Source organism: Paramormyrops kingsleyae, chromosome 13 (assembly GCF_048594095.1).
Source record: "Paramormyrops kingsleyae isolate MSU_618 chromosome 13, PKINGS_0.4, whole genome shotgun sequence".
Taxonomy (NCBI): Eukaryota; Metazoa; Chordata; class Actinopteri; order Osteoglossiformes; family Mormyridae; genus Paramormyrops; species Paramormyrops kingsleyae.
Genome location: NC_132809.1, coordinates 15,982,123 through 15,996,754, shown reverse-complemented (window position 1 = coordinate 15,996,754; position 14,632 = coordinate 15,982,123). Strand labels below are relative to the sequence as shown.

Here is a 14,632-nt window from a genome sequence, read left to right as displayed (position 1 = left end):
GCCTGCATCTGCCTGTCTGCCTGCATCTGCCTGCTTCTGCCTGCATCTGCCTGCTCTGCCTGTCTGCCTGCTCTGCCTGTCTGCCTGCTTTGCCTGCTCTGCCTGCATCTGCCTGCTCTGCCTGTCTGCCTGCTCTGCCTGTCTGCCTGCTTTGCCTGCATCTGCCTGCTCTGCCTGTCTGCCTGCCTGCGTCTTTCTCACATGTGCAAAGTGTTTCCATGCTTGGCTAAGTCCGTCGGGACTTAGTGATGCCTTTTGGGCTGCGGAGGTAGAGAGCGGATAATTAATTAGCTGCTTCTGATTAACCTTGCCCTACATTATTTTTTAGCTGTTTACTAAAATCCTCAGTGCACTCCAGTGTTTTCTTATCCTTTTTTAAATACCACCAATATTTCTTCACTTCTTCTGTTACTATTTGCTCTGAAATTTAATCCAGTAAATTTTGCACTGTTCAGTTAGCACTTTGTGATTGGTAAGGATTAACCTTCACGGAAAGGAGCACGTTAGCAAACCATAGATAAATGACTGCATACTGTTAAAATGCAGATATGAGTGTCGAGTTTCCTCAGGTAGAGATTTCTGGTAGATTTAGGTCACAAAGAGAAGTTTGCATGTCTGCACCACTCATGGAGCACGAGGTCGTCGGTAAAGCCAGGATGTGTCACCTCCAAACAGGAAGTTCTCCTCCACTGCCATGGTGACAGATAGTGGGTGAGAGGATGCCCCGCCCATGGGGCATGAGCCACCCCATCATTTGTCACCCCCTTGACCCCCAGCTGCTGGATTACCGGTCCTCAGCCAGTAGGCGCTCTGGGAACATGCCCCTGGGCGGACAACCACTAACCCCATTACTGGCATGACCATTTCAGCTTGTCGTAACACCTGCAGGTCGACAGCCGTCCACTACTCCAATACCGAGGTCATGACCTCACAGATGATGCTCTGCTTCATGGTGAATTCTTACCGACTGTAGACAGGTAACACCGGTTCTGTTATTTGAGTCAGTAATTGACCTCATGGAATTCCATCACTGCCAATCTGCTGTTGTGTAAATATGAAAGCAGACCTGCCCTTACGCGTGGCCCCTTCTTCGGCCGCCACTTTGAAATTTCCTCTGGTTTTGGCTTCTCTCTGCTCAGTCCCCCTCCGACTGTAGTAAGGTTCATTCAAGCGAGCCTCCTTCCAGAGTTAGAATGGTTTCTGTGGTAAAACAACCACACAGCATGCATGTAAAAGTCACATAACACTGTTCTGTTCAGTTTTAATGAACAAGCCTGGTTTAAGCCTGCTTCCTTATCGTAGCTCAAAGTTAAACTTTGGCACTGTCTGATAGTAATATATATTGATATATATTATATATATATATATAATATATACTAACTGATTTTTTAAAAATTACAGTTTACCTACAACCTAGACCAGCAATGTGACATGATTCATTTTAGTCGTGACGGGTGACCCTCTGAGTACTGTGTGCTTTAAATATATATATTTAGCTCAGACTCCCATGTCTGATCGTTGCTCATTCATACCTGAGTTCCCACGATGTCGACCTAACTAACGATCAGCAAAGGGGCTGGATTGCCCAGATGAATCTATCTATAAGGTGCAATTAAATTACAAAATTGCTGTTTATTATAAAAAGAAAATGCAGCACTCTGGCAATGATATAACATGTATATTTTTAAGACAAGGATGTAAGAATTTCTTAGTGAAAGGAGACATTCAGCGACAGAGATGATGTACTTTAATGGCATAAAAAGCCACATTGACTGTGGAATAAATGACAGTGGTTGATAATAAATGCTTTGTATGGCAAGGTGAAGGTTTCTTAGTCTGTTTGCCCGTTTGTGATCTATTGAAAATCAGCAGCCAGGGACTGTGGGGGGGGGTGGGGGGGGGAGGAGGACCAGAGGCCTGAACATTAATCAACCCAGCTGGGGGACATCGTTTTAAACACCCCAGCCAGCAGAGGGAGAGACGACTACGAGGAGAAGAGGATGTTAACCTGAGAACGCCGTGGAAACGTCCGCTGCTGACCTCATTAGAGCAGGGAGGTGCATGCTGGGGGGAATCTCTGCTCTGGACACAGAACAACAATGGGGGGGGGTGTTGTTCTCGGTTTTCTGGGTTCCTCCGTAACCCTCCCCTGGAAGTTCTCTCACTTTCATCATTACAAAAAGAAACTCTTGGCAGGGACAGGCAGAGCAGCTACGTTTAGTCACTGACCCTCTGTGGCTAATGTTTTAGCATAGGCCGCATCCCGAAAGAAACAGGCAAAGCCAAGGGTCCCGTGGCTCCCTGTGGGTGGGCGTGCGGCTCACACTTTGGGGTCTCCCAGCCTGTGTCGTCCTCGGCGTTTCCGCTAGTGCGGCTCGCACTTTGGGGTCTCCCAGCCTGTGTCGTCCTCGGCGTTTGCGCTAGTGTGGCTCGCACTTTGGGGTCTCCCAGCCTGTGTCGTCCTCGGCGTTTCCGCTAGTGCGGCTCGCACTTTGGGGTCTCCCAGCCTGTGTCGTCCTCGGCGTTTCCGCTAGTGCGGCTCGCACTTTGGGGTCTCCCAGCCTGTGTCGTCCTCGGCGTTTCCGCTAGTGCGGCTCGCACTTTGGGGTCTCCCAGCCTGTGTCGTCCTCGGCGTTTCCGCTAGTGCGGCTCGCACTTTGGGGTCTCCCAGCCTGTGTCGTCCTCGGCGTTTGCCCTAGTTTTCCCGGCAGCAGTCAGAACAGCCGTCGTCCTCCAGGGAACTTGTGCAGATATAATAGCTGATGTCAGACACCTGCTAAGGGTAAAGTATAGACATCCATTCTGTGCAGGGAAGGCTAAGCTCTCCCCTGGTGACCAAGAAGCAGGAGAACTGTACAGCAAAGAAGTTCACATCTGGCAAGATTACTTACCAATAGTTGCTAATTAAGCACATAAGACAGATTTTCATGGCCTGATGTACAAGCAGGTAGGTTCCTAAATATATCTACGTCTAATCTAAGTGTCAGCTTCGGGATGGAACGCGAGCACGGAAGCAGGCGAATGAAGCCAAAAGGTCCAGTGAAGGGTTTATTCGAGGCAAAAGGACAGGTGCAGACAACGACGGACCATACAACGATGACAGATCTGGGGAATACAGACTGAGACTCGGACTAAATACACAAGACTAGGTAACAGAACGAGCTACAGGTGGGAACAATTAGGGCGAAACAGAAGGTAATGAGGTGGGCGTGGCACACATCGGGAGCGGACGGAGCGGGGCGTGACATAACCCCCCCCCAAAGGCGCGCACACCGGGCGCGCCAGGGAGGAGGCGACGGACGGGACGAGGGAACAGGACCTGAAAAACAGAACGTCAACCAAACCCAGGGAACAGGACGGAGACGCAAAAGACGAACAGGGACGAAACGAAGGACAGGACCTGACAGAGAACAGGGAAGGCGGAGAGACAGACCCAGAAGGGAGACACAGGGGGAACACCCACAGGCGACACGAAAGGGCCAGGGGTGCCAAAAGGAGGGACAAAGGGACCAGAAGGAGAAACAGGCGGGACGAACGGAAAGGGAGGAGGAACAAGGGGAGCACGAAAAGGCCCAGGCGGGCGACGGGCAGCGGCCGGAGGGGCCGCAGGGGAGAGGGAGAAGGGAGCAGGAGGGGACCACCCAGGGACCAAGGGGACGGGACGAGGGAGTGACGGAGGGGACCAGGAGGGAGCAGGAGGGAACACCAGGGAAGGCAGGCAGGAGGGGGAAGCCGCGGCAGGCGGAGGCGCAGCCGCAGCCGGCGAAGGCGCCGTCCGACGCCAAGCCGGAGCAGGGGGGCCCGGAGGCGGCCGACCGGGAGCCGGAGGCGGGACCGAGGACCGGCACCCAGGGACCAGGGGGAGACCCGGCGGCGACCGCCGACCCCGAGGCGCAGGACCCGCAGGCAGCCACCGAGCCACAGCTAGGGGCCGAACGGGCGAGCCAGGGGGCATGGCGGGCGGGACCCAGGCCCGACGCCTGTGTCCCCGTCCCTTACGGGACACCGACAGGCGGGGTCCTGGGCGGTGTCGGTCTGGCCGGGGTAAGGGAGAAGGAGTCAGGAGGGAGGTCGAGTCTGGGCAGACAAGTGTCTTGGCCTCCAAAGAGGCAACAGGCGGGGCAGCCGGAGCCTCGGGTGTGGCCGCAGGCAGAGCGGCGGCCTCAGGCGGGGCCGCGGGCAGAGCGGCGGCCTCAGGCGGGGTCACGGGCAGGACTGGAACGGCGGCCTCCGGCTGGACAGGCGAGCAGGGCTGGGCCGGCTGGACAGGCGAGACGAGCAGGTCAGGTGAGACGGGCTCGGGCGTGCGGCCCGCAGGGGGCGCTTCATCGCGCGCCACCAGCACGCGGGCAGCAGGGGGCGTAACCGTGGCAACCTGAGGCAATTCAGGTGCCGGTAGGACAGGTAGTTCAGGTGCCGGCAGGACAGGCAGTTCAGGTGCCGGCAGGACAGGCAGTTCAGGTGCCGGCAGGACAAACAGTTCAGGTGCCGGCAGGGCAGGCAGTTCAGGTGCCGGCAGGTTGGGCGCTGCCCTCCCGCGGCCAGCCGGGGGCGCTGCCGCGGGGCAGAACCCCCCCCCAAAGGCGCGCACTCCGGGCGCGCCAGAGAGGGACACCCCGGCGGGCGCCACCAGCACGCGGCCAGCAGTGGCCGTCTCGGCGGGCGCAGCCTCCACGCGGCCAGCAGGGGGCGCCTCGGCGGGCGCAGCCTCCACGCGGCCAGCAGGGGGCGCCTCGGCGGGCGCTGTCACCCCGCGGCCAGCCACCGGGACTGCAGGCAAGCCAGGCAGGACAGGCGGGTCAGGCAAGACAGGAGGTGCCGCTGACAAGGCGGCGGAAGTTGCAGCAGGCGGTGCCGCAGGCAGAGCGGCGGCAGCTGCAGCAGGGAAGACAGGCAGGACGGGCGGTGCCGCTGATAAGGCGGCGGAAGCTGCAGCAGGCGGTGCCGCAGGCAGAGCGGCGGCAGCTGCAGCAGGGAAGACAGGCAGGACTGGCTGGTCGAGCGGTGCTGCGGGCGTCGCGGCGGCTGCAGCAGGCGGGGCTGCAGGCAGCACAGCCGCGGGCAGATCGGCGGCGGCAGCAGGCAGCGCAGCCGTGGGCAGATCCGGAGCGGCGGCAGGCAGCGCAGCCGCGGGCAGATCGGCGGCGGCAGCAGGCAGCGCAGCCGCAGGCGGATCGGCGGCGGCAGCAGGCAGCGCAGCCGCAGGCGGATCGGCGGCGGCAGCAGGCAGCGCAGCCGCAGGCGGATCGGCGGCGGCAGCAGGCAGCGCAGCCGCAGGCGGATCGGCGGAGGCAGCAGGCAGGAGAGGCAAAGCCGCTGGCAGATCAGCGGCATCAGCAGCCGGCGGTGCCGCGGGCAGAGCAGCGGCATCAACAGCCGGCAGGTCCGGAGCGGCGGCAGGCAGCGCAGCCGCGGGCAAATCCGAAGCGGCGGCAGGCAGCGCAGCCGCAGGCGGATCGGCGGAGGCAGCAGGCAGGAAAGGCAGTGCTGCTGGCCGATCGGCGGAAGCTGCAGCAGGCGGTGCCGCAGTCAGAGCGGCGACATCAGCAGCCGGCGGTGCCGCGGGCAGAGCGGCGGCATCAACAGCCGGCAGGTCCGGATCTAACCGGTCCGGTGCAGGAAGGAGGGGTGCTGAGCGCGTATGCGCCCTCCCTTTTCTCGCTTTAGGGACCCGGGGACTGGCGTCTCTAACAGCGCTGCTCCATCTCCCGGAATAGCGCTCTGGCCAGGCATCCCCAGTCTCTAAAGGGGGCAGGTCCTCCGCGTCTTGGGGCCCACCTATCACCCAGGCGTCCTCCAAGGCGGGGAGAAGGGAGCACGCTCCCAAGAAGAGAGTCGGGGCGGCTTCTGCTGCCTTTCCCTTTCGCCTCTTCTTTTTCCTTCCGGATCCGGTAGGCAGCAGCGGGGTCGCATCAGCGGGTGGCGAGCGGCGCATCAGCCCGCTGTCTAGTTCCACCTGCCTTTGCAGGGCTGCAGCCGCTACCTCTCGAAGCTGATGGAGGTTTTCGCGCACCACGTCCGCTTGGTGCGCGTCGCCGGGGACAGATATCCCCTCCAGGATATCCCGGCTTCGGTGAGCTAACCGGAGAGCTGCGGGATCCTCTCGGATCTCGGGTTGGGTCAGCCAGTATAGGACCTCGTCTACCAAGCCGAGGTACTCTTCCTCGGCTAGGGGGGATCCTTTCTTCAGCAGATCTGTCATTCTGTCAGCTTCGGGATGGAACGCGAGCACGGAAGCAGGCGAATGAAGCCAAAAGGTCCAGTGAAGGGTTTATTCGAGGCAAAAGGACAGGTGCAGACAACGACGGACCATACAACGATGACAGATCTGGGGAATACAGACTGAGACTCGGACTAAATACACAAGACTAGGTAACAGAACGAGCTACAGGTGGGAACAATTAGGGCGAAACAGAAGGTAATGAGGTGGGCGTGGCACACATCGGGAGCGGACGGAGCGGGGCGTGACACTAAGTGTGGTTTTTATAGGTAGATACAGATTTGGTTTGTCACAGCTTAAGAATAAAGAAACAACAAATAATCACTTTATTTTACAGACCTGGGTAGAGAAATACCAGAGAGGTAGATCCTGCTTAACGAATCTGCTTGAGTTCTTTGAGGAAGCTACAAGTGAAATTGATCACAAAAAGGCCTATGATGTGATTTACTTAGATTTCCAGAAAGCCTTTGATGTTGTCCCCCACAAACGGCTCTTGTTAAAGCTTAAAGCTGCAGGAATTTTAGGAACTGTGGCAGCTTGGATCAAAAACTGGCTAACTGATAGGAAGCAGCGAGTAGTTATTAGAGGCACTATGTCACAGTGGGCCTCCGTTTATAGTGGGGTACCGCAGGGTTCAATTTTAGGACCACTATTGTTCCTAATTTACATTAATGATATTGACACGAATACATACAGTAAACTGGTTAAATTTGCAGACGACACTAAGGTGGGCGGGGTAGCAGATACTAATCAAGCAGCAGAGAGGCTTCAACGGGATCTGGATTTAATTAGCGAATGGGCTGATACTTGGCAGATGAAATTTAACACAGATAAATGTAAGGTAATCCATGCAGGGAGCAGAAATATACAGTACAGATATTTTATGGGTTCCACTGAAATAAAGGTAGCTGATTACGAAAAAGATCTCGGTATGTATGTTGATGCTTCCATGTCCCACTCTCGCCAATGTGGGGAAGCAATAAAAAAGGCGAACAGAATGTTGGGTTATATCTCTAGATGTGTGGAGTTTAAGTCAAGGGAGGTGATGTTACACTTATATAATTCCTTGGTAAGACCCCACCTAGAATACTGTGTGCAGGTTTGGTCACCATACCTCAAGAAGGACATTGCTGCCTTAGAAAAGGTGCAACGAAGAGCTACGAGAATGATTCCTGGTCTTAGAGGAATGTCTTACGAGGAGAGGTTAGCGGAACTGAATCTGTTCAGCCTTGAGCAAAGGAGACTAAGGGGGGATATGATTCAGGTCTATAAGATTCTAACGGGTCTGGATGCTGTTCAGCCAAATGACTATTTCAATATTAGTCTAAATACTAGAACTCGTGGCCATAAGTGGAAATTAGCGGGAGAACATTTTAAAACAAATTTGAGGAAGCACTTCTTTACACAGCGTGTAGTCAGAGTATGGAATAGTCTTCCTGCTATTGTAGTGGAAGCTAAAACCATGGGTTCCTTTAAATCAGAGCTAGATAAGATTTTAACAACTCTGAGATATTAGCTAAGTTCTCCCCAAACGAGCTTGATGGGCCGAATGGCCTCCTCTCGTTTGTAAATTTCTTATGTTCTTATGTTCTTAAGAAATTTACAGGAAGATTCCGGCGTCATTTTCAGGTGGTATCATTTTCAGGTGTTTTAGACAGTTGGCCTGTTCTGCTTTACTTACTAAAAATACCGACTGTTGAACTTACAGTTCAGTTATAGGTTAGCTGCCCAAAGGTCCATTTGAACCCAAAAAGCAAATTATCTCAGGGCTTGGGGCTGTTAATGAAGTCAAGCTTGGGTTGCTGGTGCCCGTTGCAGCAGAAGGCCGTAGAAATCCAGGGGGAGATGCATCGCGGTTCAGAGAGAGGAGGACTCGCCTGGGAAAAGGGCGCCTACACTGTAAATCGCGCCATTCGGCTGGCGTTCTGGCGAGTTTTAATTTAGCCAAGCTCTTTGCCGTAAACCTCTCTCTCTCTCACGCTAATCGCGCCGTTTCCAGTGCTGCTCCTGGGCCGCTGGCGTTATTTTTGGCTGAGCTGCGAGAGGAGCCAGCATAAAAAGCCCTCAGAAGCCCTCTGAGGGCCGGCCGGCAGCGTCTTGTTTGTGCTGCTTTTGCGGGCAAACATTTTAACGAGCCTTTTGACAGACGGCTGGTGCGTGGCCAGCTGTACGCAGGCCAGGTCAGGAACAGCTGGGAGATGTTAGGGGCCATCTGCATGTGGCTCTGCCACGCTAATGGGTAGAGAGCGCACATCGGCGGGTCGGGGCAACCCAAAACTCTCGAAGAACGCCGTAGGGGTCCGAACGGGCCCTGCGTCATAACAGATCGTCCTCACATCAGAGGTGTATTCAGGGGCACTGGTCCCAGCCGAAAGCTGATTGGCTGTGTCATGCCCCTTCCCCTGTCACTCATTGATTCAAAACGTATCATTGGCTAATGATATGGTTGACCCACTCTGTATGAATTATGGTCCCTATTATGCCCCTCACCATAAAAAAATGCAGGAGTATGGATAATGGTTCTGTGCCGAGGGGCCGTGTTAGTCAAGGCTGTTACATTCAGCACAAGAACCGGCCCTGCTGGCCTGGCTCGGTCGCCGGGGAACACCGGCGCCACGGGCACTGAGACGGTCCATTAAGCCGGCAGTGAAGCGGCCCAGATGAAGGAGGTCACCGCCCGCCAGAACCACCAAGCGGAGCTATCAGTTTCTGCCACGCCGCTACTGGGATGCTCTCCGCAGGGTACTGGGAGACAGAAGGCCTTGCCAGGGTCAGAGTGCGGGCCAGAGAGCTCGTTCTGGTCCGGGTCCTGCCTGCTCCTGGCCTTTTTGCGTGCGGCTGAGGCGGAAGGTGGAGCTGAGACATCAGGCTTCCTCTCCGGTGGTGGGAACGTGAAGCTCATTTCCTCTCCGGTGTGGCAGAAGGCCTCGTCACAGTAGCTGAATCACCGAAATCCCATCAGGCCGCCTGGCCCACGGGCACAGCGCTCCAGCCCAACAAGGGGGCCCTTTCTTTGGCACCGGAAGCCGGGGAGGCAGGGGGGCAGCTACAGGAGGAGGAATTAGAGAGGGCAGCTCTACATGGAGTGGCACGCGGCCTGTGAAGGACCCGGCGTGCGCTGCATGCGTGTAATAGGCGTGTTTCTGAAACGTGAACAAGAGCCGTGAGAGAAGCACTGAGAAGGCTGCAGGTTGTTTGTCAGCTCGTTCCCTCCCAGCAGGTCTGCTGGGCTGGACACGCCTCTCTATCCGAGCCAGGAATAATCCTCTCTGTCCAGCAGGCCTGGGCGGTCTCGCTGAGCATGGACACGGAGTGGAAAGTCAGGCAGAGAGCGGAGACAGTATGACTCATCTGAGGACGGCTGCTCAGCGAGTGGGGCAGGACCTTTCCTCGGCCATCCCAGAGGGCAGGAGACCCAGTGGAACTCAGAGGGGTGGCAAAAAGTACGAGTTCACCAGCAATTGTGCAAAACGTGCAAAGCGGAAACCTCATTTTCAGGACAAGACAGGAAGATGACCACTGGCGCCCCCCACTGGCCGCGGACCCCTGATCGCATTCACTGATCTCAGCAGCTTTTGGGTCCTTAAAGCCCTTCCGGTTACCCTGCCCCTATGGTGGGGGGGGGGGGGGGCATCTGACCCCACCTAAACTCTGCAGTTTATTCCTCTATTATTTATCTCGTTTTTAAACATTAGTTATGGCTGGACTGAAAGTGTGTGTGATAGCGTGATCAGAAGCGTGGGTGGAGGGGGGTGATGAATGGACTGGCTGAGGTGTTATGACAGACCCAGCGTGCGGCTCGCTGCGTGGGGAAGCACCCGGCGATTAATCATCTCCCCCTGCCTCGTCCCTGTTTGGTGGGTTCCCAGAAACCCAGCAGAACCCAACCCCCCAGCTCCAGCTGGTCGGGATTAGTTATTTATTTATCTCCTTATTTATTTTATTTATTTATTTATTTGTCACCACCGCCGAAAAGAGCTGGCACGCGGACGGGGGGGAGGAGCTCCGAATGTGCGAACAGACTGGGCTCCGTTGGCTGGAGGACAGCTGGGTCCCATCTGCCCCTGACCGCCGAAGAGGGGGGGGGGGCATACGGCAGACTTTTACCTGCTGGTAGCGTAAGCTGCGGGGGGAAGGATGCTTCTACTGCTGACCGCGACCTTGACGGTCAGCTCACACCCCGAGAGCGGGGGGCCGACGTCTGCCAGCTCACCGCTGTGCGTCAGCGAACGCGCTTCTCTCTCCCTAACTAACGGCGGGCGTGTCCTTCATCCGCACACCGTCCTGCCACTTCCCGTCCTGCCACCTCAGCCCGATCGGGGCCGTGCGCGGTGCCGCCGTGACCTCACCATATGCTGGTGCCCGTCCTATTCAGCAGCCGGGACCTTGATCCGTCCTGCCAGCCGCCACACCGGCGGGTCCTGGGCGTCCCGCTTCACTCCCCCTCCAAGTCCTGAAATCTCTTTCCAAGCCTCCACCCACTTTCAAATCCCGTGATTGGGCTTCCAAGGTTACGCCACCTGTCTCTTGTCACGTAGGGTCATTGTAATTTGGCCACACATTGTTCGAAATTAATTCAGTGACTGAATAATCAATGGGCAACCTGGGTAAGCCTATCTACAGTATCTATCTATCTATCTATCTGTCTGTCTGTCTGTCTGTCTGTCTGTCTGTCTGTCTGTCTGTCTGTCTATCTGTATCTATCCGTGCTATGCGACACTATGCTATGCTGTGTTGAATGATGTCATTGTAAATAAACACCACGGTCTAAACAGGATGTTGGCTGACTTACATAAGAGTCCGCCTGTCTGTGTCCATGCTTTGAGTTATGATTCATAGGCAAACAGTTCAAGGTTCCTCCCATCTTGTTCCGTAAAGGTAGATTTAATTTTTTTTTCCACATGGATTAATTTTGTTTTTTTTTTTTCCATTTATTTGTGTATCAAATGATATTTCACCACATCCCAGCTGCTTGATGTTAATTGACAGTTAAACCTTCTGTCTGTAGATCACCCAGTTGATTTCTGAATGTTTTTCATGTTTTCGTGCACCGTAAGGAAAAAGGCCACTTATATTCCTCAGTCAGACTGCGCTGCCTGTGTTACTTCTGTAGAAATTGGTTCCTGATCATTAAATACACATCGCATTGTCTCTAAGAAACACACCGATCTGCATTGTCTCTCCACTGCCGATCTGTTTTTCTTGAGGGGGACGGGGGTGGGGGGGTGTTACAGTTATGGTTAGGGTCGAGGGGGTTAGGGGGTTATGCTGCCTCAGTAGTGCAACCACGGGGTCGGAAGTCTGGGTCACCCTGCAAGCCCTGGCACTGCGGGTCGAGCACGGTATTTACCAAAAGCCAAAGCACTTCCCCAGCGGTCACGTTGGCGGCCTGCCGCTCAGCAAAGGCCTTTCCCCATGAGAGTCGCGCAGCACAGAGCCGCGCGTGTCAGCGTTACAGCTCGTAACCCATGACTAATGAACAGATCGGCCCGGACCTGCTCTCTGTTTACCAGAGGAGAGCCAGGAAGCGGAGTAACATCCCATAATAATAAGAGGAAGAATGATGCTGATTATGTAGCTTGTTGTTAGAGTGAGTTTTATAGGATGGCTGAGATGTTTAGTTACACAGTTACTGCTGCCCTCTGTGACCAGACCAATATGTCTGTATCTATATGAGTCTGGGTGACAGGCGGCTAACTGCTCTGAGGTTACATGGGAGGGGGTTGGAGACGGGGGGCTGCTCTCAGTCTGATGGTAAATTAGGGACGTTGCAGGCCGTAAATCCGATGAGCACTGTAAGCTGAACACTCCCTGTGGGGGCTGGCACCTTGGGAGCGTGTCTCCAACAAGAGCCCCCCCCCCCCCCCGAGAAGCAGGAAAACCTGGAAGCAGGAAGGGGGGGGGGGGGACAAAATTCCATGTGTTCTGATTTGCCCCCTCAGAATGCCCCCTCTTCATGGATGGGGTTTATTGCCATTGCATATAATTCCCCCCCCCCTCCCCCCCACCAGACAGATCCAAACAGGCTACACGTTTCCAAGGTGCGCAAACTCACCCCGCTGTCTGCCTTCTGTATCAGATGTGAGCTGAGCTGCCAGAAGACGCTGATCGTGATCATTGTCCTCTGAGGAGAAGAAATAAATCACTGTACAGTGAGTGTGCGGGTCAACACAAGCCAAACATGCAGTGCGCAGCCCCTGACGCCCGTGAGCTCACAGCCCCACCCCACCCTGGCTACCAGTAACGATTGTCACACTGTCTCTTCGGTCAGATCTCCGCCACGGCTGCCCAGAAACAAAATATATTAAACACACATTTCCAATGACCTGCACGTGAACTGCAGCTCAGAAAAGCAGCATTTTCTCCTCCTTTGTGGCCGATATGTGCTTTGGTGATATGGAAGCCCCACAAATAAAGAACAGACATGGCTTCTGCGTACGCATTCAGCGAGGCGTGATTCTCGCGTGAGGGCAGTCGAGACACAAGGGCTCCCCATCTGCCAAGGCCGCTTTCGCCCATCCAGCGACGAATCTCGTCGGCAGACATATTATCCTTTTGTTTGGCCGCCAGTTGACAGTACCAGTGGCACAATTCAGCGCCGTGTACTTCCAGTTAGCTACCATGGAAACTGCTGCATTTGCACAATCCAAACAAATGTACTCAAGCCCTGCTTCATGTCGAGCTTTGCAGCGTGGCGTCACTGCGCTCTTCTCGTGGTTGGTTTGTGTCTGTGTGCGTCTGCCGATACCTTCACTCGCAATTAGATGCAGCCACTGCAGTCGCATGCAGCTGGAAGGCTAATGCACTTTTTAAAATTACTTTTATTTTTTAAATTGTGTTACTTACCCTGCTGTCTCCCCCATGGACGACCCAGTGTTCTTTTACCGTTTTATAGTGCTTTGCTGGAAAGATTTTCTAGAGATCTTTCCTTGTAGGGGAAAAACAATAAAAGCCATTTTGAACATGCTGGAAGTGCCCCCCCCCCCCCCCCCAGCTTCATTAATGGGCCTACAGTACTCTGCTTCCACGCTGCATTTGGGTTCATGCAATATTCATTAAGACACTGGCAGGAGTGAGGAAGGTCACAGCGGCACTGGGCTCCGCCGCTAATGGAGCGGCAGCCGCCACCTACGCGGACGGACCGGCGCCTCCTCGCCACGCCGTGCCGCTCCACCAGGGGGAGTCACACCTGTCTCGGCTCCTTTTCTTCTGTCGCCCAAGAAGCCCGTTTCACGGGGTCTCGGCGCGCGAGGTCGTGGGAGGGCAGTAAACAGACGCCCACCGTTTGGCTTGGGGGCTTGGTGCCGGGGAGGAGGAGGAGGAGCTCTTTGACGGAGACGGTAAACAGGAAGAATCACCCTGACAGCTGGGCTCCCAGTTTAGACGTGTGACGAACGAGGCGGGTATCAGATTCTCGGGGAGGAGGTGGTCGTGTAAGCGGAGAGATTTTACTCAGAGCTGCTGGGTCTGGGTGCGACAGCCATGTCAGAAACGTCAGTGAGAATCTGCTTCCCAGAGGGATGTTGATACAAGTAGCCAATCAGCTGTAGAGCTTGTTCTCATTTGGACACGATAGCCAAAAAAAGAATATAAATTCAAGATAAAGACCCCCAGTCAAGGTCTCTAGCCCCCCCTAGAGAAGCATTGTCGCACTTGCTGGGGACACAAGGCGCGTCGTAGCTGACTGTGCCCTCAGGATGCTGGTTTGTCCCGGACTGTTAGCGGGGTTCCGACAGAGATCACGTCGCCTATAAGGATGAACGCGCCCTGGGGTTCTCTCACTGGAATGCACCCCGGAGTCTTTCATGCGGAGTGATTATGGTTCCACTTCATTGCCGCGTTTCTTAATCTCTAAATCCCCGTGAAAAAGGGGCCAGTTTGTTTGTTTGTTCGATGCCTACATGAGCCTGAAACTAACGAACGGTTTGGGGACGGCTTCCTGATGTCTGTGAGTCAAACCACCTTCTCCTGCTGTTCCTCTAACCTGAACGTTCCCCAGTGAAGCCATATGCCGAGACCTACCTGGATCAGGCCTCCTGTTCCACCCTCGAACACAGCACTGCAGCTGGTCTGTATGGCTGTATGAAGGGGAATATTCTAAGCTACCTTAAACAATAATAATAAAAACAGAGAATAAAGAGGTGAGGTTGGGGGCATCATACCTGAAATGCGTGCATCTGGGCTTCAAGGTCAGAGCCGGCTTCTTGACGAATGAACAGCTGCTTGCTACTGATAGGCGCTCGACTACCGGGTGACTTATGGCCAAAGCGTGTCGGAGGGGGGGGGGGCGGGCGGGCATTTCCCAGTGACCTGTGCCCTTCCCTCCCCAGCCAAGGGCGGGGCGGTCAGGCACGGGGAAGCCATCATTTACAGCCGCTTAGTTCAGGAGCCGCCCTGCTTCCACAGATGCCA

At 55.2% G+C, this 14,632-nt stretch overlaps 1 long non-coding RNA gene across 1 annotated transcript; it reads right to left on the bottom strand.

The window, feature by feature from the left end:
• Nucleotides 1-1,730: 1,730 nt before the first annotated feature.
• LOC111859925 (uncharacterized) lies at nt 1,731-14,470 on the bottom strand. The gene is made up of 4 exons (XR_011982235.1): nt 14,383-14,470; nt 14,243-14,298; nt 12,276-13,148; nt 1,731-2,741 (listed from the first exon to the last, which is right to left on the bottom strand). It is a non-coding gene; the product is annotated as an uncharacterized lncRNA (long non-coding RNA).
• Between the last annotated feature and the right edge of the window lie 162 nt (nt 14,471-14,632).